The sequence below is a fragment of the Myxine glutinosa genome, chromosome 1 (genome assembly GCF_964187855.1).
Source record: "Myxine glutinosa chromosome 1, kmMyxGlut1.1, whole genome shotgun sequence".
Taxonomy (NCBI): Eukaryota; Metazoa; Chordata; class Myxini; order Myxiniformes; family Myxinidae; genus Myxine; species Myxine glutinosa.
This window is the reverse complement of record NC_136261.1, coordinates 442041730-442069579: the sequence shown is the minus strand read 5'-3', so window position 1 is coordinate 442069579 and position 27850 is coordinate 442041730. Positions and strand designations below refer to the sequence as shown.

General features: G+C 42.2%; 1 protein-coding gene and 1 long non-coding RNA gene across 4 annotated transcripts in view; one reads left to right on the top strand and one right to left on the bottom strand.

Moving 5' to 3' along the window:
- The window catches only part of LOC137418230 (E3 ubiquitin/ISG15 ligase TRIM25-like), a 1962167-nt gene that overhangs the window by 1253854 nt on the left and 680463 nt on the right, over nt 1–27850 (top strand). The window lies entirely within an intron of this gene.
- On the bottom strand, nt 8871–23005 carry LOC137419588 (uncharacterized). The gene is made up of 3 exons (XR_013622001.1): nt 22650–23005; nt 18946–19380; nt 8871–9103 (listed from the first exon to the last, which is right to left on the bottom strand). It is a non-coding gene; the product is annotated as an uncharacterized LOC137419588 (long non-coding RNA).

The following is a 27850-nucleotide window of genomic DNA, read 5'->3' as shown; positions in this document are numbered from 1 at the left end:
TGTGACATGACGTACAGGTACCTTCTCAACGAATTGTTCTTCTTCTTCATTCAATTCTTCTCACACAAAATGCTATATCATCAGTTCTGTTCTCCACTGCACAGGAGAGTGCTGGGATCCTTTTAAGGATAACTTTTTGTGATGTCTCAGGGGTAACTTCTGACATGTGATGTAACGTTTCCTCGTTCGTACATCATCCATCATGTCACCTCATCAACAGGTTACCTGAAAATATATGAAATGGACAAACATTAGACATTCATAGCAGTGATTCATTAAACTTGTATTATAATGATACCTTACTGTTCGACAAGATAACAAACTATTCGACAAGATAACAAACTGTTCGACAAGATAACAAACTGTTCGACAAGATAACAAACTGTTCGACAAGATAACAAACTGTTCGACAAGATAACAAACTGTTCGACAAGATAACAAACTGTTCGACAAGATAACAAACTGTTCGACAAGATAACAAACTGTTCGACAAGATAACAAACTGTTCGACAAGATAGCGAACTGTTCGACAAGATAACAAACTGTTCGACAAGATAACAAACTGTTCGACAAGATAACAAACCTCGACAAGACAACAAACTGTTCGACAAGATAACAAACTAAGACAAGATAACAAACTGTAAGGCAAGATAACAAACTGTTCGCTTAAATAAATTAAAATAGTAAATTTAACAAAACTGTCCGATTCACAACAAATTTACCGGAGGAGAATTCTCTGTTCACGTCAGGATGTACACCTGGTCGTATTTTCATGTCACCTGTGCGAACGAATCGCATACAAAAGATTATTGTGATGACGTAACAATTGAGAGATAAAATAACGATTCAACAACAAGCATGGTGACATCACAAAGTTAAAGGTCGCGTCATCACGCGTGGACGGAATCCTGAGAAGGTGTCGCATCATGTCCTGTGATGAACAAATCATACTTACCTGGTACCTGGCGGGAGACAAAACCGTGAACAAACAGGTGGTGCCCTCAAGGCGAGATCTATCCATGACACTCCAGGTGGGTTACCTGTTCTTCCTGAAGGACACCGTGGGATATTTAACGTTCACCAATTAATGCAAGCACAGAGGACGTCCGGCTTTACGACCATCCGTGGAACGAAGATGAACACATTAATGAATCACCTGCCTGCGAAACACCTGGACGGCAGTTTATACCTGAGTCGGGATTCGAACCCAGCCGTCCAGGGTTGAACCTGAAACACATTTTGAAGATCGTTCTGAGAAGTAATACTTCGGAATTTAAAAAACTCATCTATCTATAATTCCATTAATCTCTGTGTGTGTGTGTATGTCTGTGTGTGTGTATGCGACAACGATTTCTCGACAACTACCGGTCCGATATACTTGAAACTTGCCAGGTATATTGCTGGGGACCCGAGGATGTGCCTTTTCAAGGTTTCATATTAATCGGACAAGTACTTACCGAGCTATGGCGATTTAGCCGTTCGCCGTTCGCTTTGGCGTTGCGAATGGACCAAACCATTTCATGTAAATAGAGGGGGGGGGGTTCTGTGGTCGTTGCGAATGGACCAAACCATTTCATGTAAATAGAGGGGGGGGGGATTGTCACCGTACTCGCAAGCCGTTCGCCGTTCGCTTTGGCGTTGCGAATGGACCAAACCATTTCATGTAAATAGAGGGGGGGGATATAATTTTAGATATATATATAGTACGGGCATGCCCTAGTTAATGTATAATCAAGATATCTATCTATAATTCCAGTAATCTCTGTCTGTACGTTTGTTTGTCTGTGACCGCTGTTTCTCGACAACCACGGGTCCGATATACTTTTAACTTGCCAGGTATATTGCTGGGGACCCGAGGATGTGCCTTTTCAAGGTTTCATATTAATCGGACAATTACTTACCGAGCTATGTCCAAAAAACGATTCAACCAATCAGAGAGCAGCGAACTATCGCGTGTGCCGAACGTGGCGGGCACACTCTGCCTCGGATGGCACATTTGAGAGCGTATTCATTTATTTCACGTTTGCAAACTATGTTGGCGTTAAACTATGTTTTAACACTAATAAAAACGAATTTGCGATTCATTCGCTTTCCTGCGCGTTTGTGCACGCGATGGCGATTTCTTTACCAAACTCCGGAAGCCGTTCGCTTTGGACCAAACCATTGCATGTAAATAGAGGGGGGGGGGGATTGTCACCACTCGCAAGCCGTTCGCTTTGGACCAAACCATTTCATGTAAATAGAGGGGGGGGATATAATTTTAGATATAGATATAGTACGGGCAATGCCCTACCCTAGTTATATATAAGGGAAGCAAATATGGAGGCATGTTCAGAAACCAAGGCTTGTATCGGTATGACGATGGACTAACAATAGAAATGATAAACGATAAATTAGATGAAGATACCGAATGGTAAAAAATGAAGGGAAAATCGTGAAAAATACAATGATTAACAATAACAAGAATAAGCAAATAAAAAGAATGAAATAACAACAAGGCGAGACTTGCAAAAGTGAATAAGAAATGATCGTGTAGAAAGGAAACAAACAATAATACAAGATCAAACTTTGTTTAGAGGAAGAGTTAAACCGACCCACAGACGACTGGGGCCTTCACTGCTCCATCAAATATATTCCAAACACGTGGCACAAAATAACGTGGAGAATTCATGGAGTAAGATGTGCGGGGGAAAGGTGGGAATAAGTTATGTTGTGATCTCTCGTGAAATGAAAACAACTGTAAAGTAAGATGAAAAAAACTTGTGGAAGAAGTTTGTTAATTTGCTTGTGCATAAATATCCCTGTATGTAATTTATGAATGTGACAAAGTGTGAATGTGTTGAGTTTGGTAAAAAGAGGTGCAGTTTGGTCACGTGGGTGAGAGAAGGTGCAGATCGTTATAGCGCGATTTTGAATAACTGAGAGTGAGTGCAGCTGATTGTAACTGGAGCGTGCCCAGACAATGTTACAATAGTTCAGGTGAGGGAGGATTCAGGTATTATAGAGGGACAATAAAATATAAGGAGGAAGGAAGGTTCGAAGTTTCGACAGAAAGTTCGTGTTTCGAGAAGTAATCTGAGCAATCGATAAAATATGATTAGACTGCCAGGTGAACAGTTTACGTTTTGTATCCCAGAGTAGACCAGAAAATCACAATACGGAATTTACATTTCATCAAAATCATCCGTTCACAACTTTTTGAGATATTCTGCTTTGTATCGTCTTTGGCCCAATCTCCCAATGGTGAAGAATCACTTAAAATTTTCTACTAGCCGGATCCGGATCTGGATCTTCACCAAAATTGAATCGATTCTTCCTTGTCTCACACACACACACACACACACACACACACACACACACACACACACACACACACACACACACACACACACACACACACACACACACACACACACACACACACACACACACACACACACACACACACACACACACACACACACACACACACACACACTTGTTCTGCGTTAATAGGATTTCATTGTTTTACTAGATGCGACACAATGAGTGCTTTGAATGGTATTAGTAAACTAAAATCTGCAAAGATCTTCACATCAAGTAAAGACCACTGATCCACGTTTGAAAACTTGGCATGACGTTTACAGTACCACCATCCTTGCATGAAGACATCGAAGCAAACACCTGTGAACTCTATGGGCAGAAGGGCTGTCGTGATGTAAATGAAGCAAGATGCAGAATGTTCAAGACTGGGAGCTGTGGAGGGAAAAGCTTGCCTCCAAACAGAGATTTCATGCACAAGCACGTACAGCGAGCAAACTCCCAAGCAGCCATTCACAAGATGTGCCTTATCAGCAAACCAGAAATATCATCACCAAAGAACAATGGTTGGGATATTGATGATGGTTTGCTCACCATAGACTGGATGGGTCTTCCCCCAGTACCATCCAGTGCAATGGAACTTGCCCATTGCTCTTTCAAGAAGACACAATGTACTCAGGGAGCGGTGCTCGTGTTTGCTCAACAAGCTTCCCTGTGCTGATTTGTGTTCATCAAAAGTCTGAGCAAATCAGGCGTCTGTTCCTGACTTGACCCAGATTGAGGAAGAAATTGACACTCTGGAATCAGATCAAGATGCTTAATTACTTCCTCATACTCTGTGGGTTTTTATAACTTGAGTCCATAAGTCATTGATTTATTTTGATGTTTTGCTACTGAATGCACAAATATGATTGACAGGTATGCATGATGTTATTGTATCAACAAAACTCTCTGCGTTTTTGTTCTTTTTTCTTCATTTATCAACAAAGGTTTTGCCACTTTCCATAGAATGGGGTCATTTCCATTTGAAAATGAAAGATTAATTAATACAAAATTTTGTATTTCAAATGAATGTAAGACTGAGAAATTATGCATTTCATAGTTAAAAGATTATACCTGTGTTTTCTTTTCGCCGAGAACAGTTTATACTGCGGGGTAAAACAAAACGAATGTAGTTTAAGAATGTGAACTTTTGTCCTGTAGGGACGGATTTTCATATGAAAAATTACAATGAATATGCATGCCAAGTACAATATCTATCCTTTCCCATTTATTATTGAACCAAATTATATGTACAGAACTTAATGTGCACTAACTTGCCGATAGTCAGAGGAATTGGAGGAGTTGCATGTTTGAGTAATGATTCAAACTATGATGTCCTCATACAAACTTGTTTACATCAAGACTTGTTATGCGCAATATCATATGCATGTCAAAGAGAATATGTGAAACACACGAGCCGTTTATAAACTGAACATAAATGGTTTGTTTGAGTGGCTTTTGCCATTATTTAGTGCTGTTTCAGATAGGGATGCACACAGCTTGAGAGAGAATGAGAGAGAGAGGAGGAGGAAGGGAGGGAGGGGAGAGAGGATGAATTAAGATTATGAAAAATGTGACTTTTAAAATGAGTGCATGTGTGTGTCTGCATGGGTGTGCATATGTGTGTGTGTGTGTGTGTGTGTGTGTGTGTGTGTGCACGCATGTGTGTGTGTGTGTGTGTGTGTGTGTACGCGCACGCATGTGTGTGTATGTGTGTGTGTGTGTGTGTGTGTGTGTGTGTGTGTGTGTGTGTGTGTGTGTGTGCGTGTGTGTGTGTGTGCGTGTTAAATGGAGAGAAAGGGGAAGGAAACAGGAAATATTTACAAGAAAGAAGAGTGAATGAGGATCATTTGGAATATAAAAAGAACAAGTACACATACATTCAAAGTACACCGCCCCATGCCAAATAATTAAATATGCTGCAGCGCGGCATTGCCGGGGCGCCTCTGGCGCCCGGCAATACCGCAGTGCAGCTCATTGAGGCTGCATTGGGAGGGAGAGGTGTACACTAATTGATTGATTAATTGTATAATTAAAATCAATAAAAGATTATCACAAAATATTTTCATAATCAATTGGCTAATAGCATACCTAAAGCACTAGTGCTTCATCCGAAGATGTATCTTTTAGAAATTTAATTAAATAAGTCATTTATAAAAAATTAAATAATTAATTGATTACTCAATAAATAATTAATCGATTAATCAATAAATAATTAATAGATGAAATGATTAATCAATAAATCAAAAATATCCTTGATAGCCACATCACTTTGTCACTCATGTCCAAATATTAGCTTCCCAGCTCAAAAGGTGCCTGAGATATTGGCCAAATGAGAAAGAAAATAAATAAATGATTAATAATGAAAATAAATAAATAATAATCATAAAAAAATTAAATTATTAATCAATTTGGTCAGAGAACACATAAACTACCACTATTTCATCAGAATTTTAACTTTAAAAAAAAAATTTTTTTTGTCATTAATCGAATAATTAAATAATTAATCGATTAATTGATTAATTAATAAATCAAAAATATCCTTTGCAGCCAAATCACCTGGTAATTGGCATGTCCAAATGTCAGCTTCCTAACTCAAAAGGTGCCTGAGTTAATGGTCAGAAGAGAAAGGAAATTTAATTAATTAAATAAGTACTAAATTAATCGCTAATAATTAAATAACTCCTCAATTTATTGATTAATCAAAAAAAAAAATACTGTTTTTGACAAAGGACTTGCTCACGATTGTGCCGAAATTTCAGCTTCCTAGCTCAAAGGATGGCTGAGATATCGTCCGGACAAACAAACAAGAAAGAAAATAATGAAAATAAATAAATAATAATCATAAAAAAATTAAATTATTAATCAATTTGGTCAGAGAACACATAAACTACCACTATTTCATCAGAATCTGTAACTTTAAAAAAAAAATTTTTTTTGTCATTAATCGAATAATTAAATAATTAATCGATTAATTGATTAATTAATAAATCAAAAATATCCTTTGCAGCCAAATCACCTGGTCATTGGCATGTCCAAATATCAGCTTCCTAACTCAAAAGGTGCCTGAGTTAATAATGGTCAGAAGAGAAATGAAATTTAATTAATTAAATAAGTACTTAATTAAACGCTAATAATTAAATAACTCCTCAATTAATTGATTATTCAAAAAACAAAAAATACCGTATTTGACAAAGGACTTGCTCACTACTGTGCCGAAATTTAAGCTTCCTAGCTCAAAGGATGGCTGAGATATCGTCCGGACAACCAAGAAAACAAACAAACAAGAAACCAGAGTGAAAACTGAGTACTCTCTTTCAGCGTGCGTCACTGCCGAGCCCCCTTTGGTGCCCGGCAATGACGATTTGCAATGCCTGGAGATGGCATAGGAAAGGAGCGGTGTACAATGATATGGATGTGCACATGTTGTGTGTGTAAAAGTATGTGTGTGTTTATGTGTATCTGTGTGTCTGTTTTTCTCAAGAGGACAAAAATAGAGAAAGGTAGTATGGGGATACTAAACAAATATAAATACCCATTAAAGTATATGTGTGATAATTATTGTACACCGCTCCTTTCCTATGCCATCTCCAGGCATTGCAAATCGTCATTGCCGGGCACCAAAGGGGGCTCGGCAGTGACGCACGCTGAAAGAGAGTACTCAGTTTTCACTCTGGTTGTTTGTTTTCTTGGTTGTCCGGGCGATATCTCAGCCATCCTTTGAGCTAGGAAGCTGAAATTTCGGCACAGTAGTGAGCAAGTCCTTTGTCAAATACGGTATTTTTTGTTTTTTGAATAATCAATTAATTGAGGAGTTATTTAATTATTAGCGTTTAATTAAGTACTTATTTAATTAATTAAATTTCATTTCTCTTCTGACCATTATTAACTCAGGCACCTTTTGAGTTAGGAAACTGATATTTGGACATGCCAATGACCAGGTGATTTGGCTGCAAAGGATATTTTTGATTTATTAATTAATCAATTAATCGATTAATTATTTAATTATTCGATTAATGACAAAAAAATTTTTTTTTTTAAAGTTACAGATTCTGATGAAATAGTGGTAGTTTATGTGTTCTCTGACCAAATTGATTAATAATTTAATTTTTTTATGATTATTATTTATTTATTTTCATTATTAATCATTTATTTATTTTCTTTCTCATTTGGCCAATATCTCAGGCACCTTTTGAGCTGGGAAGCTAATATTTGGACATGAGTGACCAAGTGATGTGGCTATCAAGGATATTTTTGATTTATTGATTAATCATTTCATCTATTAATTATTTATTGATTAATCGATTAATTATTTATTGAGTAATCAATTAATTATTTAATTTTTTATAAATGACTTATTTAATTAAATTTCTAAAAGATACATCTTCGGATGAAGCACTAGTGGTTTAGTTATGCGATTAGCCAATTGATTATGAAAATATTTTGTGATAATCTTTTATTGATTTTAATTATACAATTAATCAATCAATTAGTGTACACGTCTCCCTCCCAATGCAGCCTCAATGAGCTGCACTGCGGTATTGCCGGGCGCCTGAGGCGCCCCGGCAATACCGCGCTGCAGCATATTTAATTATTTGGCATGGGGCGGTGTACTTTGAATGTATGTGTACTTGTTTCGGTTTTTTTGAAATATTTTTTTCTTTAATGCTTCATTTTTGTATTCCAAGTTACAAATATAGGGATGTGGGGTGGGATCACGAGTCCCCAAAGTATACCAGTATGTTTCGAGCCTGGCTAGTCTAATTTACAGGGCAGATTTATACTTTTAGTGAATCAATTGATGCATACAAGCAGTTTGTGAAATATCGGTTGCTAGGGATATTTTTACCATAGCAACGGACACCAATAGGAATTATGTGCATTAAATAATCCACAAAATAATATCTGATAACATCAGATGATTTGCAAAATCATACATTTGCATGACCAGAGGATTGCAATGCTCAAAATCTCGATTTAGAAGCATCTATGCAACCGTTGCTAGGGAAAAGGAAGTCCTCACAAACGGAGTTTAACTTCCTCTGTTTTTGGCCGTTGCTCATTAATGTGCAAATTTCGAACATGGGAACATTTCATTAATGGTTCATATACACTGATTAAACATATCAAGCACATATGCAGATACTTCTCATCGTAGAACACGGATTTCGAAAACCAAGCAGAATTAGTGGACTCGGCCCATGGTCTATTTGTACAGATGCTCTCGTTGGTTGTTATCTCCACAGACCAGTTTTATTTAGAAGGTGGAAGGAAGTTCTCCCAGAACTCAAATTCTCCACCTCCTTTTTCGGTAAAGGATTCTTTTTCATTAACCAGTTTGTGAAACTTCGTTCTCATAGCTTTGGTCCAAGGGCTCGTTTCAGAATCCCCACTGAACCTCTGACAGCTTCCACCTGCAGATTATTATTAGTCATGATATTCCCTGGAATGCTTTATAAGTACTTCTTTGTGATTTTCTTGATCATCCGGATTCCCTGTTGCTCTGACTATCACTGGTACAATTTCAGATGCTAAATATTTAACACTTTTCCAAAAATTTAATATTTTCTCAACAGAAAAGATCTCTTCTGCGAAGTTAATGTTTTACGTTTCCACTCACCAGTTGCAAAACAGGTAGCACTTCCATTTGTCATGTGAAAATCATCTGAACCTTTGTTTGCCGAAGCACATTTTGAATCTTCTGTGACAGATGAATCATTGTTGTGTTGTCTGCCTTCCACATTTACAGGATAGATATCACCTGTGTACAAATCAGCGTCAGTAGTTTGGAGGGAAATGAGACTGAGATCCATCTTGAGAGATCATAGAACATGTTATGTCATGAAATGTATACTTCCATTTAAATATAAACAGAGGGGTAATACCCCCAGGCGCTCATCTGGTAGAATAAAGCAGTATACTACACTGACTAAAGGTATTTTAAACCATATCAGGGCATTTTTAACCAATTTGAATGGATGCTGGAGGACAGGGCAGCATGTACAATCATACAAACGTCATCATAAGACATTAAACAAACAAAAGAAAAATCAACCTCCATCCCCCCCAAACCCCCATAGACTACCTTAGATCCCATTTTGGTAAATGCTGGGAAAAAACGTTGGTACATCATGGGTGATGAACAGAATGTTGTGGTCAAGTTTTATTGGAATTGGATGTGTAGTTTCTGAGAAGAAAGCAAATACCTATTTTGGAGGGCAGACCCTGCCCCCTGCACAACCCCAAAGGGGCAGATTTTTTTAATGCCATGTGCAAACTTTGGTACAGCACGGGTGGTGAAGGTTGTGGTCAAGTGTCATCAAAATTGTGTGTGTAGTTTCAGAGAATAAAGCATATATCTATTTTGAGGGGTCAAACCTAGACACACTTGCCCCACCCCCCCCCCCCCCCCTCCCAATGAGCCCCTTAGACTTCGATTTTCTACATGCCATGAACAAACATTGGTACATCAAAGGTGATGACGGTTGTGGTCGAGTTTCATCAAAATAGTGTGTGTAATTTCATTCAAAAGCTAATTCCTATTTTGGGGGCGTTAAACGTGGACCCACTTTGACTCCCGGAAGACACAATTTTTTAATGCCGTGAAAAACTTTAGCGACAACGCAATAAATATAATTTGTGCCAAGTTTCGTCACAATTCAATCAGCGGTTGAGGAGAAAAAGTTGCAAGTGTTTACGGAAAAATGGACGGATGGACGGACTGATGACGCACCGTCACATAAGCTCCCCGGAAAATCGTTCCAGGTGAACTAATCGTGAAGTTAAATATTGTTAAAAATAGAAATTCCGGATGCTAAGCGCTGCTGAAGCATGCTAACCTGAAGGTTAGTGGAAATAACAAGGCGGCGATTTGTGTTCAGCAGTGTTTAAGTATTTAATTCAAATTCCATGAAATAAAGATTGAAAAATTATTTAAAACATTTTCTGGAATTTCTCGGACTCTCCCCGACCTCTGAACTAGCTTCGCGGCCTAACGGGATGTTAAGTAACGACTGACACCGATTGAGACCGCCAAACCTGGCAAGACTATTTATCTCGGCAGGTGATCCTTCCATGGTATGAACAGGTAGGCAGCTTCTCCTCGGGTGCCAAACATGTTCAAACAGCAGCGATTGCTCTGGAGTTCCAGCTTTTAAGCCGCTTCCGCACTAAATATTCTCTCCTATGTAATTCCCCCTCTTTGGGAAAGTTCTGCGGCACATCTGGAACCTGCCAATGGATTTAAATGTTCGCACTCACATTCGGCGGATTCCCGACGGGAACCCGGACGTGTTCTCCACATCCACTGCTCGCGCTGCGGAACCCCCACAGACGTCACGCACATATGCGCAGCCCCGAAACCTTCACCACAACCACACCACTTCACCACAACGTTGTACATCCCCAAATCGCCTCATGGCCCAGCGTACACAACTTACACACACCATTTATTCACACGATCCACTCCACAGTCATTCTCACTCCATTCACACACATGGGTCTCTCCATGACAGTTCACACACAACTTTAGATATGAGCCTTTCCACGGAGATCCCGCAGCTGAATTTGCCAATTGTGCCGGATGCAGAATTTGTGCCTCGCACACTCAGCCGCACACCATTTCTTGGGAATTTTTTTTTCACTCATCTGCATACGGGCGTTTTGCCCGACACGGACCGTTAACACACAATGGTATGGAGTGCCTTGAAATGTACCCTCCCTTGGACCGGTACGGATTACAAACCTGTTCTTTTTAATCCCCTGCGCACAGGATGAGAACATATTAACATTTAAAATATTTCCCGCTCGGTAACCTCACCCCTCCCCTCAGTCAAGCTTACGGTTACCCCCGTCTGAATCGATGCATCACCCGTACCCTCGCTCGTTCATGCACTCCACTCTGCACGCTCATGGCACACACTCCATTACTCTCAGGCTCGGCACTCCAAGGAACCCCGGCTTCTTTATTCCACCCAAGCTCGGCACACACCCTTTCACACCATGAATTTGCTCCAGTTCACACAGCCTCACCTCGTCCTGATCCGCTTTGATCGCTCATATCCTCTCCACCTGCACCTGGCATGTGTTATACCGATCTTTACACATTGTTTCTACATATTCCATGATCTCCTCTTCAACATTCTTTGCCCTCTCGCTTGTCTTCTTGTGCTTGAGATGACTTTAGTGTCTTCCAATATTTTTCATTTTCCGTTCTTTCGTCTCTAATCCTTCATCCCATTTATTTTATCTTCTGTGTCCGGCCATTATGTCCCATTTTAAATTATTTTCTTACTTGCCAACATTTCTCTTTTTACATCCTTGCTGCTGTTCAAGTCCAAATACAAAATCTAAGGGCATTTCTCGAGCTGCCCTTAGATCCTGTATTACTTCTGATTTGCTTCTTCAGTTCTTTTTGCTCATCCACAGGTCATTGTACTCACTGTTTAAGTCCATTAACCTCTTCTATTATCCCAATTATCTCCATCATTCTAGCCTCACCTGCTCCCATCTCGTTCCGGACACCATCCACATGCTCACTCACTTCTCTCAGTACAGCCTCGAGTGTTGTGGCTACCTCATTGCCCATAGCCTTCATATCAACCTTTACCTCTACCTGTCCCTGTCCTGCATGCATGTCATGCCTAATGCCAGCCACCTTGTCCCTCCTGCATTTTAATCATCACCTGTGCCATTAGTTGACTAATCAACAACATTATCTAGTCAAAGGCAACGGTGTCCCACTATTCTGTGTTATTGGTGCTGCCTTTTCCAGGGGCTGGTGGGGAAGTGGGGAGGTGGGGGTGGGAGTTGAGAAGTGGGGATGGGGGGGTGGGGGTTGGGGAGGAGGTAGGGAGGGTTTGAGAGGGGGGAGGCTTGGGTCCTCAATCGCTATCGGCACCTCTCCTGCTTCCCCTCCTGGGCCTTCTCCCACAATGTTACATTCATATACTGCTTCCTGGGCCAAGAGCTCCTCCATATCCATCTCAAGTAAGGCCACCAGGACCTGCTCACCTAAGCTTGACTTTTTTTTGTATATAAGGTCGAGGCTTGTGTAAGAGCGAACATTAAACGCAAAACATATCAAATAAAACATAATGAAGGGAGCGGGAGACAAGATGGGGAGAGAGAGAGAGCGAATCAAACAGGCAAAACAACAGTAGAGAACAGGGACATCCAGAGATCTGTGGAAGAGAGAGGGCTGGGGTTGGGGAGGGAAGGGATGGTACAACGTATAAAACAAAGACACTACTAGGCATTTCAGGAATGAAGTCGGAGATTGAAAGAGGTGGATTTGGGGTGTATTAACGGGGGTAGAAAAGATCAAACTTTTGGATGGGGGAAGATAAGAGATGGTGGTGAACAGCATTTTAAAGACCTGGAGGGAGGAGTGGGATTGAAGAGAGTATGGGAGTTTGTTCCAGACGCGGGAGAAAAGAGGAACGAAAGAGTGAAGGTGAGCAGAGAATCTTGATTTTGGCAGATTTACCAGCAGAGGAATACAGGTAGACCTTGTGCGTCCTGAAGGAATATTTGGGGGACAGAGCAAAGACAGTTCTGGGGGACCTAGGCCAGATAGGAGACGGTATAAGGCAGAAAGACCACCAACAGAAAGACCACCAGTCTGCGGTGAGTGAGTGAAAGGCCATCAGAATCAGCTTCATCGCTGGAGATTCCAATGATTCTGAAAGCTCTGGTTTCGTCAGCGTGAAACTGAGCTAGGTGTTAGGAAAGGATCACCAACCCAGAAGGGAGAGCAGTACTCCATCAAGCTGTGGAAGAAAGCTTTTTATGTGGTGAGGAGATCAAAGGTGCCAAGGAAGGACGTCACACGATGGAGGATGCCCAGTCGGCGACAGTCTTTGGAGGCCATCTTAGAAAAGTGGTTTTCCCAGGAAAGATCATGGCAGATTGTGAGACCCAAAAGCTTGAGTGACAGATCTTCTTCGAGAGGATTGTTGAGAAAGTAAATGGGAGGGTTTTCCAGATGGTCATTTTGGAGAGACTTTGTGAGAGTGAGAGATTTGTCAGAATTAAAAGACATGTTCCACTTGTTTGACCAGTTTGTGATTTTGTCCAAGTCTGTAGAGAGTGAAGAGGATGCCACCTGCCGATCTCAGGTTTGAGATATGGAGCGGCAGAGAGTGGAGTCATCAGCAAAGAGATTGAGACTGGGCCAGATTTATGAATGGGCAAGCAGTGCAGTTGCCCAGGGGCCTCCACAACCAGCAGGCCTCCACAACCAGGGGGCCTCCACATATGGACGATCAGAAGAAGCTGCAATCTCACTGTCTGAAAATTTCGAGTTCAGAATTTTCCTCCAGTAATATTTCAGTTTCTGAGTTCATTGGAGCAACGATTGGAAGCCTATGAAAACACTTGTTCTCTTTTCGATTTCTTGCAAAAAACTGGAATCACTGGACTGCGATGAAATCGAAGCAGCTGCAGCAAAATTGGTTGCTGAGAACAAGGATGATCGAGATCAAACACTTGGTGTTGAACTTGTGCAGTTTTCAGCCTTCTTCCCTCATTTACTGGAAAACGAAGATAACATAGGGAGAGAACATTTCCTTTACAAACTGTTGATGGACAAGACAGTTGCGGATACATTTCCATATGTCGAGATAATGCTACGGATGTACAGTCACGTGAAAAAGTAAGTATACCCCATGTAAAGTTTTGACTTTTTCAGCATATTTCAAAATACAGCTATTTGATCTTCATTTCAACAATATTGACAGATTAAGGTGATATAATTTAACAAATATCATGAAACATTTACATTTTGTTGTCCATTGTATAATTTAAATAAACATAAATGCAAATTTCGCATGTGGAAAAAGTAAGTACAACCTTGGCTCTAATAGGTGGTATTGCCCCCTTTGGCAGAAACAACCTCAAGTAGGCATTTCTTATAACTGTCTACCAGCCTCTGACATCGACTGGGAGAAATTTTTGCCCGCTCCTCCATGCAGAATTCTTTCAGCTGTGCGATGTTTGTGGGGTTTCTTGCATGCACAGCTCGTTTCAAGTCCCCTCACAACATCTCAATGGGATTTAGATTCGGGCTTTGCTTGGCCATTCCAGAACCCTCCATTTCTTTATTTTCAGCCATTCCTTGGTGGATTTACTGGTATGTTTCGGGTCATTGTCATGTTGCAAGGTCCACCTTCGGTTGAGCTTCAACTTTCTGACAGATGGCCTCACATTATCCTCAAGCACCCTCTGGTACAATTAAAAATTCATAGTGGATTCTATGATGGTGAGCTGCCCAGGCCCTGATGCAGCAAAGCTGCCCCAAACCAGAATATTTCCACCACCATGCTTTACAGTTGGTATCAGGTTCTTGTGGTCAAATGCTGTCTTTGGTTTTCACCAAACATGTCTTGTGGTAGTGTGGCCAAATAGCTCTACCTTTGACTCATCTGTCCAGAGCACATTGTTCCAGAAGTGCTGGTCTTTGCCTCGATGTTCATTGGCAAACTTTAGTCTTGCCCTGATGTTCTTTCTGGACAGCAAAGGTTTCCTCCTGGCACACCTCCCATGTAGATCAAATTTGTGCAGCCTCTTTCTCACGGTAGACTCGTGCACTTTGACATCAACAGTGGCAAGAGCTACCTGTAGGTCCCGTGATGACATTCGGGTTCTTCGAGACTTCTTTCAGCATATTGCGGTCTGCTCTCGGGCTGATCTTGCTGGGGCGGCCTGGCCTGAACAAGTTGGCAGTTGTTTGGAATCTTCTCCACTTGTAGATGATCTTCCGGACAGTCAAATGATTGATTTCAAATTGTTTGGAGATCTTTTTAAATCCCTTCCCAGACTCGTAGGCATCTACAACCTTCTTCCTGAAGGCCTCAGAGAGCTCGTTTGATCAAGGCATGGTGACGCCGCAGACCTCAACAACAAATAGCAAACCAAACTAAATATCTGAGGTTTAAATAAGACAGGTTCCTCCAATAACTTTTCCAACGATGTTTTAATCATTTGCACCTGAGCTGGTGCACCTGATTCTAATTTTAGGTATTTGAAGTAGTGATAAATGTAGGGGTGTACTTACTTTTTCCACATGCGAAATTTTGCATTCATGTTTATTTAAATGATTCAATGGACTACAAAATGTAAATGTTAAATGATATTTGTTATATTATATCACCTTTATCTATCAATATTGTTGAAATGAAGATCAAATAGCTGTATGTTGAAATATGTGGAAAAAGTCAAAACTTTACATGGGGGTTACTTACTTTTTCACATGACTGTAGATGCGTTAGGAGTGCTTGTATAAGTTCAAGAGGAGGAAAAGAGGGTAGTAATAGGGCAGTTCACCGACATGCATTGTGAATCTTCAAGGATAGATGCAATCCTCTGAAGAAATATGGCAATATTAAATTTGTCCAGCGTTAGACTCTCAAAGGAATCATTTTGATCGCTGTTGAATCTTGTGCAAGATCACGTGGATCAACCTACGATGAGAAGCAATGTGCTGAATCCCCTTTAACAATTATTGCCTGTGACACTGCGATTCTGTGCAATTGCATCATTTAAATTGGATGTTCGAGACATGTGCAGTGTGTCACAGGCTAATCAGATGTTTCGACACGTACAACTATTTGGCTGTTTATCTCCCTTCACTAATTGCGATCTGGAGGGGCGGATTATGTGTGCACGTGCAACAATATTTACCTCTGCCACCGAAGGTGAATGGAGGTTATGTTTTCACCCCTGTGCCTTTGTCTATCTGTTTGTCTGTCTGTGAACAAGATATCTCAAAAACTTATTGATGGATTTGGACGATATTTGGCAGAGGTCGTTTATGTGACAAGGACGAAATAATAAGATTTTGGTGAAGATCCGGATTCGGATCCGGCCAGTAGAATTTTAAAAGTGATTCTTTACCATTGGGAGATGCGACCAAAAACCATACATAGCAGGATATCTCAAAAAGATAAGAACGGATTTGGACGAAACTTGGTGGACAGGTGTGTGCAACAAGGACTAATTGATTCGATTTTGGTGAAGATCTAAATGTAGATTCGGATACGATAATCATTGAATTCTAAAGTGATGGTGGTGGTGGTGGTTCGGTGTACAGCCACCCTGCTGCTGGTTGCATCATTTTCAGTGGGTGCATCTGCCGCTGATGCAATGCCTCTCTATAACCAGCTATCTGGTACTCTTTTTGCCGACCTCGGAAGGATGACAGGCTGAGTCAACCCCACCTGGCGTTAATTCAAGGGGATTCAAACTCAGGACATTAGGATCCCAAGCCTTCCGCCCTAACCATTTGGCCAACACCAGGTGATGGTGTGTGTGTGTGGTCTGGCATGTGTGTCTGGTCTGGTATATGGGATGGTGTGTGTGTGGTCCGGAAACCCCATATGTGTGTGTGTGTGTGTGTGTGTGTGTGTGTGTGTGTGTGTGTGTGTGTGTGTGTGGGTGTGTGGGTGTGTGTGTTTTCACGGGAGCTTATACAATGAAGTTCTGAATGTCGTGAACCAAGTTCACGGGAGCTTATGCAATGGCGCGTCGTCCATCCGACAGGCAGTCAGGCAGTCCGTAAACACATGAAACTTCTTCTCCGAAACCAATAATGGGATTGCGAGCAAATTTGGCCCAAAGGATATTTGTTGTATTGTGACTAAAGTTTGTTCACCGCATTAAAAATAAATCAAGGTCTAAGGTCTTCCAGGGGGCAAAGTGGATCCAGGTTTGATCCCCCAAAATAGTAATTTGCTTTTTCCTCTGAAGCTACAGACACTATTTCAATGAAGCTTGACCACAACCTTCATCTCACCCATGATGTACCGAAGTTTATTTACGGCACGATGAAAATCGAAGTCAAAGGGGGTCTATGTGTGGTCAAAGTGGGTCCAGGATAGTGTGTGTAGTTTCACAGGAAAAAGCAAATTCCTATTTTGGGGGGTTAAACCTGGATCCACTTTGACCCCGGGTAAACCCCCTTAGATCCAGATGTTTTTTTAATGCCGTGAACAAACATTAGTCACAACACAACAAATATCAGTTGTGCCAAATTTGGTCGCAATCCCACAGTGGTTTCGGAAAAGAAGTTTCAAGTGTTTACGGACTGACGGACTGATGGACTGACAACGCTCCATCGCATAAGCTCCACTGAACTTCGTTCCAGGTGAGTTAAAAATACCGGCCCATGAGGGGATCTATGGAGTGCGGGGGGTTGCCCCCAAAATAGGTACTTGCTTTTTGGAAGAAACTGCACATGCAATTCCGATGAAACTTGACCACAACGTTCCGATCACCTGTGATGTACCAACATTTGTTGCTGGCATAAAAAAAAAATCGGGGTCTAAGGTACAGTTGGCATGTTGCCGTCCCACACCCAAAGTAGGTATTTGCTCTTTTCTCCGAAACTACAAGCACAATTACAATAAAACTTCACCACAACCTTAATCACCGATGATGTTCCAATGTTTATTTGAGGCATTAGAAGAATTGGGGTCTTAGGAGGTATATGGTGGGGGAGGGGGGGGGGTGGGGGGGGGTGGGGGTTTGGTCCCCAAAATAGGTCTTTTTTAGTTTGTTTGTTTGAAGTCATATGATTATGTCAGTATGATTCTACATGCTCTCTCGCTATGCTCTCGCTATCTCTACATGCTCTACGATTCTACATCTACATGCTACATGCTACATATGTCAGTCTCTCCTCTCGCAAGCTTTGAAACTGGTTTAAAATACCTTTTGTCAGTGTAATATACTGTTTATTCCACAAGGTGAGTGCCAGGGGTATTGACCTATTTTTGGTAATGTACCCAGGTTGCGGGGTCAAAATAATACTCAATACTCTTGCGCCTTATTGCCAAGTGGTGATCATAACAACCAAGTATGTGAATTTTGACACAACCTTTCAGGAGGAGACAGAATGACTGACAGACATACGGATGGACAGAGCTGATTACAATATGACGACAATGAAGCATCTTCATATTTTTCAAAAAGCGTGGAACAACAAGGATAAGCCTTCCATGGCTAAAGAGGGGTAACAATTTACATCCTGCATGCAGATAACTTAAATGCACCGTTAAACATGGAAAACCTTGAAATTTAATGCAATTTCCAAAAAAGAAAAAAAATAGGGGAAATAGACACCGATTTTTCAAATGCTTGAACAAACTTTGGTTCATCACGGGTGATGAAGGTTGTGGTCAAGTTTCATCGAAATCGTTTGTGTAGTTCTAATTTCGGGGCCTGGGTGGGTCAAACCTGGACCCAATTTGACCCCTGGTAGATCCCCTGAGACCTCGATTATTTTTTCAATGCCCTGAACAAACTTGAGTTCAAACACACAAAATATAATCTTAGCCAAGTTTGGTCACAATCGCATCAGCAGTTTCAGAGAAGTTGCATGTGTTTATGGACAGACTGACGACATGCCATCCCATAAGCCCCCCGGACATATGTTCCAGGTGAGCTAAAATGTACCTTGTACCCAACATCAAAAATCCATTAATATTAGACAATACAAAACTGCACCAAAACAGATTACACAAGTTAAAAGAATACAAAAAAAACAATGGCAGACGATCAAGATATTTGTTAACATGCGATGTTGCATTTAAAAAACTCACATACCAGACATGGCTCTTGATCCATCATCCTGAGAGCGGAGATTGCAGAAATCACTGAACCCGATTCCAGATAAACCAGGAACATTTTCCAGCTGCACATTTTGGGATCTGAAAATCTTTTCACAGGAACTGGAAAGTTCCGGAATAACATTCTCCAAGTTGACGAAAATACTTCCCAAAAGAGAAGAACCTGCAATCTGGACATCTTGCGGCTTCGAAAAAGAATTCATAAATTTAGAAAAGTCAGCATACAATGCAAATTGTAATTACTCTTTGGAGAGAGAGAGAGGAGCTCGGTCCGCAATGCATCCGACTCGGTACAAGCCCGAAAAACCTTCTGATTCTCAATTCCAAGCTTATCGATCACTGCTTGGGCTGTTTCTGCTCTCAGGCCTTGGAATTTGAGCCATTCCAAGAAGTTCTCCATTTCATCGATGACCTGCCAGGGATACAATGCTTATGTTAATCACAGAAAAATTATACGTTACTTTCTTCACTCTGTTTGGAATTTTTTGAGTTATTTCCGTTGTCAATCCAATGAATTATTATCCAAAAATGTGGGCTTTTACATCCAGTTTGTTCACCGCTGTGTCCCATTTTGTAAGTTTTCTTCTCAATCAGCATCGAATGAATGAGTTTTTATATACAGAGACAAAAATAAACCCAGAGTAAACTATAGTAGGCACACAGCCGTAGTAATATATTGCTTTCTTGCATGACCTACAAAACGGGTGGACACGATTTTGGTATGAATTTATAGAAAATATTATAGGAAACATTCCGTCACTTTTCACACGAAAGATTTTGGTACATTAATGAGTAATTTAGATTTTAATTAATTATTTACATGTTTAAAATGTGTGCGGATCCTCGAACGGAAAATCCCGGAAAATAACCAATCGGAAGACGTGTTCAATATATCATCGGCAATTGGCCAATGACAACCGCCATACCAGAACGGTGCGGTAACGCCTTGACAACATGGTGGCCTCCAGTGATGAGGACGTGTTGTCTTCGAGTGACGAAAATACTCAAGAAAAAGAGTTTTATGTGCATCTTCCCATCCAAAAAGTGCAATATGTCCAATTTTCAGACAAAACATGGTCCCGTTTTTTAGAATATGTCAACAAATGGAAGTCTTTGGATGGCCCTCAAGCAAAAATTGCGAGAGATTACGTTGCTCAACACTCAGCAGGATTCAGTGCAGATTCCAACACAGCGCTGTCGCCAGCAATACCTCTGCACGGAGGATTCCATCAGCCGTGTTACACACGCTTTACAGACTCCCAATGTGTTGAAAGGGTGATGAAAAGCATGAAAAAGAAAGCCGATGACTTAGCCTCTACGGGTAGGTTTAAAACTTGCACTTTATAAGGTTAAAATTTGTTCAAAATCAATTATTCTCCAATGTTCTTATATTACTGGTTTTATGGGTTTTCCACATTAATTTTTGTTTCTTTGTGTGTATGTGTTTTCTTTTCATACAGCAACCGTGCCCCAAGCTGATGTCGGTGGAGAAAAAGTTGAAGCAGAAAACACAAAACCAACAAAGACGGGCTCATCGTTCCAGCTTTGGTAGGCCTCCAGTGCCAGCAAGATCACAGCATGTTCTACCAAACATATGTATCCTATGCCAGAAAGAAAAAACTATAAGATGCAGATCCACCCGCAAGAGAAAAAAGGAACACCTCGTCACATGTTCAACCATAGATGCTGTCCATTTACAGCAAGCAGCAGAAGACAGTGGAAATGTGTCACTTCTCATGCAGATTAAAGACAAGGATTGTGTGGCAATCAAAGTTAGGTACCACAACTCATGCTACATTGCTACAGGGACTTTACACGCTACCTGACCAGGCCAGCCAACACACAAACAGGAAGTGATACTTCTTATTCAGAAGCATTTGAAGTTTTCAGCAAGACAGTGAAAACTCGCATCATTGACAACAAAGAGATCATGAGACTTAAAAAAGTGAATGACTTATTCATCAAACAAATTAAGATAAGCCATGGAGTTGAGGCAAATTCATATGTCTGGATACTTGAAGCACAGGTTATCAAAGAAATTTCCACAGCTATGTTTTATAACACCTCACATGAAATCACAAGGAGACATCGTCTATGTTAATGACATTTCTACAGCTACTCTTGTGGAAAAGCAGACAAACCTTCAAGAAGCCATGCAAAGCACGACCCACAGTGAAATGGATTCGACAACAGATGACACAGAAGCACCATCACAAGCAGGCCACCAATCACAAATGGGCTATGTATATGCTGATCCAAATGCACTGCGCAATACTTACATGGCAGCATTAGATCTCAGGCAAACAATCAGAGAAGTCAAACCTAATATGCCATGGCCACCGACAGCAGAACAACTGAATTTGAAAGAGGCAGAAGCAATTGTGCCCTGCAGCCTATACAATTTTTTAGCATGGGCAGTTGGCGCATCTGACGAGCCAGACACAGAGAAGATGGAAGATGTATCTGCACCAAATCCATAGAAAGCTCCTGTCCATATCACAGGATATAATTTCTCTGGCTTCTAAAGGACGGAAACTGATGCCTAAGCATATGTCACTTGCTATGACATGTCATGGGGACCGCAAGGCTAACCCCCGCTCTTGCAGGGAAAATGGCCTTAAAATGCCTGTTGTTGTTGTTGTTGTTGTTGTTGTATAACAGTGCGTCATCTATCAGGATCAGCCCAGTTGATAGGACTGTTAAATGGTTTGGGACACTCTGTTTCAAACTCTGATTTTAAATCATGATACAGCACTTGCTACACAAGAGGTTAGTCGTGGTGAAGATTCCCTTCCATCCACCATACAGCCAGCGATTCCAACCACGTTAGTATGGGATAACAATGACTTTGGAGAAGAAACGTTATCTGGACGTGGAACTACCCACAACACAAATGGCATCGTCGTCCAGAGTAATGTCAGTCCACGAACTAATCAACCTAGGTCCTCTAGCACTATAGTGGGGCTGCTTAACTGATGAATTGTGCCTTTTACCTTAAAAGCATGAAACTTGGCACATGGCTAGAATACCCCAAAAGAAAGATTTTTAGTCCAGCGGGCATCTCCAATTTCACCCCATATGGCGGCCATCTTGAAATTCAAGATGGCTGTCATACAAGACCTGTTTTGATGAATATCTCCATAATTAGAACAGATATCAAAATGATTGAAGTGCCTATACCTACATTTTTAGGGTCTAGGAATCCAATGGTAACATAAAATATTAAGCAGTCATATGAAAATATTAATTTTGCATCGTATCATGCATACTGGGAATGCATATAAATACTCTTAACAGGTTGGCATTCTTCAGTGATTAAAAGTGTCTATGACATCGCAGACTGTAACTGTGCCATCTTGTGGTTTTCTAGTCTTTGCTGCATATTTTGGGAGTCAGTCAGGAAATAAATGCCTTGATCATATCCTTTTGTTAGTGTTTTTTAAACATCAAATCAACGATCAAATATTGTGAAAAAAACCAAAATATGAATATGTGTTTAATTCAGAGATATCTTGTATTCCATGATCATAATGAATTTTACTATGTACACAAGGCTGAAAAAGGAATGAAGCAGATCTCATTATGAGGCAGACTACACAATTTAATGTTACTGTTCAATACCTTCATTGCAGCATAACATAACATTGGAAGGTAACAACTGAGGCTGAATTTTTTTTTCACCTTTTCAATATTTTCAGGTATTTACAAGAGGAGCCACAACCAAATGCAGAGATACCCGTTCCTGATGGGCATGGGTGGAAGATGGAAAGCGGTGAGCTAGTCATCAACTGGATGAACCTTCCTCCTGCTCCAGACAGTGTTATGGAGTTAGCTTACTGCACTGGTAACTGCAAGAAAAGTAAATGTGGTGATGCTGATACTTGTACCTGTCTTCAAAACAATGTTCCATGTACAGATCTGTGCAAGTGTGCTCGAAATAACTGTTGCAATATCACTGGACACAATGACTTAGACGATGATAGTGAGGATAGTGATTCTGATGATGGCAGTGATGGGGAAGTAGAGGAACCTGACACAGAAAATGAATGAGTTTAGTGTGTGGTCCATTTTAGGCTTGGAAATTTAATACCAGGAACATGCAATTGATTCACATCGTGAAAAATTTCCTCACTGCTGTGAAGAATTATTTTGTGCTCATGGTCCAAAAGCATTTCTCATCTTGAAAGATGGCATACTTGTATAAAGTGACATCAATATTAGATCACTGCAATTTAGGAAATAAAATTTCATGCAAACCTTTGTGTCACTCATTTTTTAAAAGATTTTTAAAATCAGAATCAATACATAATACATATTTATGTTAATACTATTTTCAACTCAATTACATACACTTTGTGTTGTTATTTGAACTCCAAATGTGTTTTTTTTTAAATAACGTATACTTGATATATGACGACATTTTGGGCCAGCGGTTCTCGTTTATGTGCAACATTTACGCTTGTGAAAAAAAGTATGTTGCTCGTGGTACGATAGCCTTTCATTTACCATCATGTTTGCCCCCACCCCAGAGGTAGGTCACTAAATCAAAAAACTAAAACGATATTGGTCCCTGGGCCCACAGTCTACTGGTCCTGTGACGATCTCTGCTGAATAATTATTCTGCACTTATTTTGTCTATACCCTTCATTATCTCAAACATATATCATATCCCATCATAACCGCCTCCTTTCTAATGCATGTTACAAGAAGGGGCATTATTGGGGAAAATTCCAGGGGCATAGAAAGGGCCCATTTATAACGTTTTGTATCCACTGATAGACTGGATCTGGATTCGGACCTGAAACTAAATCGAATCAGCTTCTTCTTCTTCACACTTACATCTCATCCCCCTAGTTTCGTCATAATCCATCCACATCTCTGTCATATCGTGCTGTGTAAAATCATCATGTTCGCCCGATCTCTATTAATATTACTAGGGCATGCCCGTACTATATATATATATATCTAAAATTATATCCCCCCCCCATCTATTTACATGAAATGGTTTGGTCCATTCGCAACGACCACAGAACCCCCCCCCCCCCCCCCTCTATTTACATGAAATGGTTTGGTCCATTCGCAAAGCCAAAGCGAACGGCGAACGGCTAAATCGCCATAGCTCGGTAACTACTTCTCCGATTAATTTCAAACCTTGAAAAGGCACATCCTCAGGTCCCCAGCAATATACCTGGCAAGTTTCAAGTATATCGGACCCGTGGTTGTCGAGAAACAGCGGTCACAGACACACATACACACATACATACACACACACACACACACATACACACACACATACACACACACATCCACACAGAGATTACTGGAATCATACATAGATGAAGAATCACTTAAAATTATCGTTTTACAGAAGATCTTTCTCAGTATAAATAATAAAATGAGAATCTCCGAACAAACCTTTTCCTCAGAAGATCCGAACCGATCACTGTTTGTGCAAAAGGACACCGAGCGGAGCACGGAGGACAAAAGGACACGGAGCCTCGCATGGAGGACAAAAGCACACTGAGCCTTGCACGGAGGACAAAAGGTCACGGAGCCTCACACGGAGGGACAAAAGCACACGGAGCCTCGCACGGACAAAAGCACACGAAGCCTCGCACGGAGGACAAAAGCACACGGAGCCTCGCACGGAGGACAAAAGGACACGGAGCCTCGCACGGAGGACAAAAGGACACGGAGCCTCGCACGGAGGACAAAAGGACACGGAGCCTCGCATGGAGGACAAAAGCACACTGAGCCTTGCACGGAGGACAAAAGGTCACGGAGCCTCACACGGAGGGACAAAAGCACACGGAGCCTCGCAAGGACAAAAGCACACGAAGCCTCGCACGGAGAACAAAAGCACACGGAGCCTCGCACGGAGAACAAAAGCACACGGAGCCTTGCACGGAGGACAAAAGGTCACGGAGGGACAAAAGCACACGGAGCCTCGCACGGACAAAAGCACACGAAGCCTCGCACGGAGGACAAAAGCACACGGAGCCTCGCACGGAGGACAAAAGCACACTGAGCCTTGCACGGAGGACAAAAGGTCACGGAGCCTCACACGGAGGACAAAAGGTCATGGAGCGGAGCACGGAGGACAAAAGGCCACGGAGCGGAGCACGGAGGACAAAAGGCCACGGAGCCGAGCACGGAGGACAAAAGGTCGCGGACATGAAACCAAAAAGGACACGGATCGATACGATCGATACGATCGATACGATCGATACGATCGATACGATCGATACGATCGATACGATCGATACGATCGATACGATCGATATGATCGATACGATCGATACGATCGATACGATCCGATCACGGGGACCTTCGTCTTCGTCGCAGTTGCAGTTCAAGGTTTACCAGATCACCCGGAGGTTTTCATCGTTATTGAATTCCTTCCTGTGCACGCAATTCAATCTTCTTCTTCTTCCTCCTCGGAATCACCAATCTCCACCACGTGGTAGTTGATGGCTCATCGGCTAATTGGCGTCAGATAAAGAACTGAAGCCACAGATCGGCCATTTTAACACTCCCGTTCACGGCAGATGAGAATAATTGCCTTTAGTTCAGTTGTTTTTCAATCGTTGACTTGGCACGACGTTTGGAGTTACACAGAACCCTTATATTGACCTAGTAGGAAACGAAAGAACATCAGAACCATTTCCAGAATGCCGCGCCCTTCGGAGTGGCACCCGACCCGCCTCTCACGCCACTCCGCTCCTCCCCTTCCAGGACTGCCACGCCCCGACCTGTCTAGCCCCGCCCCACCCCGCCCTGCCCCGCCCCTTCCTGGCCTGCCACGCCTTGTCCCGCTCCGCCCTTTCCCGCGCTGCCTCGTTCCGCTCCTCGATTGTAATCATCCATCCGACTGTTCTTGGAAACACCGAAACCGAAAGCCTGGTAGATCTACGAACCTCCAGTAACAGCACTCTATTTTTGTTTCTCCTTTACGATACCAGCTCTGGGGAAATTCTGTCAAAATGACGAGTGCACAAAAATAAACAAGACAGAGGATTACATAAATACAGTTACGGATTATGTGCGATGGATTATTTGCAATAAATAATACATTAATGCAGTGCAGGAAATGAGTTTCCCTGGGAAGGATTGGAGGTGAGGACAGAAATTGGTCGAAACATCGCATGTTGAAAAGATACCATTATAACATCAGCATGTCCCTCCCCCTCCTCCTCTGCCCAACAGGAGGGTAAGGCCATCTTTCACATTCCCCCCAACAGGACAAAGACATCTTTAGAATTACCCCTGAACCCCCACTTCACGAACAGGAGGGTAAGGAAATCTCTAGCATCTCCCCCCCACCCCCCACCCTAAGAGGAGTGTCAGGCAATCTCCAGCATCCCCCCCCCCCCTAAGTGGAAGGTAAGGCGATATCTAACATCGCCCCTCACACCCACGCCCTTCGAGGAGGGTAAGGCAATCTCTAGCATCTCCCTCACCCCCCCTCTCTAAGTGGAAGGTAATACGATACCTAACGCCCCCCCCCCCCACCCACGCCCTTCGAGGAGGGTAAGGCGATATCCAGCATCTCCCCGCCCCAAAGTGGAAGGTAAGGCGATGTCTAGCATCCCCCCCCCCCCCCCAACAAGCGCCCTTCGTGGAGGGTAATGCAATCTCTAGCATCCTTCCCCCCCCTTCCCCCCCACACACACACGCCCTTCGAGGAGGGTAAGGCAATCTCTAGCACCCCCCCCCCCACCCTAAGTTGAAGGTAAGGCGATATCTAGCATCTCACTTCCACCCCCGCCATAAGAGGAGGGTAAGGCAATCTCTCGCATCTCCCCCATAAGAGGAGGGTGAGGCAATCAATAGTATCTCCTCCTCGCCCCGCCCCCACAACCTAAGAGGAGGGTAAGGCATTCTCGAGCATCTCCCCCCCCCCCACCCTAAGTTGAAGGTAGGGCGATATCTAGCATCTCACTTCCACCCCCGCCATAAGAGGAGGGTAAGGCAATCTCTCGCATCTCCCCCATAAGAGGAGGGTGAGGCAATCAATAGTATCTCCTCCTCGCCCCGCCCCCCACAACCTAAGAGGAGGGTAAGGCGTTCTCGAGCATCTCTGCCCCCCCCCCACCCTATGAGGAGGGTTAGGCGATATCTGGCATCCCCCAACCCCCACCCTGTTTTTTATGGAAAAAAAAATTCTAATATTTATATAATTTATATAATTTAATTTATATAATTGATGATTACATTTATAATTTAAGTTAAAAAAAAAAAAATCATAAAATATATTGTTGCAGATCTAGAGCTCGTCAAAGTACTGAGGGGGCGTTAAGCTCTGCTCCCCCTCGAGCTTTGAGTCCACGAGGCCACCCCCACGCTATACTCGTGGAGGACGGATTGCTGGGCAACTCCAGCAGCCGAGCCTGCAGCTAACGCATGGAAGGGTTACCGGTCACAACCCGAGTACCTTCGACAAACGCAGCTGTGAGAACGGGGGCTGAACCTCGCACGAGTCACGCTGGTCTGGTATGCCCGAGCGGTTTGTGCGTCGTGTAACTCGTGCCGTTAATCACTATGAACCCGATCGAGCGGTTTTAACTCGTGCAATGCTAGGCCAATGGTGAAGGGATGAAGATGGCCAAGTTGGAAACAAACCACAGGATTTATTCACAAATGTACAATGGTGATAGAAAAGGAGACACAGTGGAGAACCTTAACAGCCTTACTTATGTTACCCAGACAAGGGCCCTCAGACTCATTCGGGGAAGGGGAGGAAGAGGGGGACGTGCACAAAGTGCAGCCGCTTTGTACAGTTCACCTGGACGGCTCGTTGGGCAGGTACCCCCCGAGGATGTTCGCGAAAGGGACGTCGATCTCAGTCGTGCACGTAACGGGAATCCACGGAGCGTGTCCCA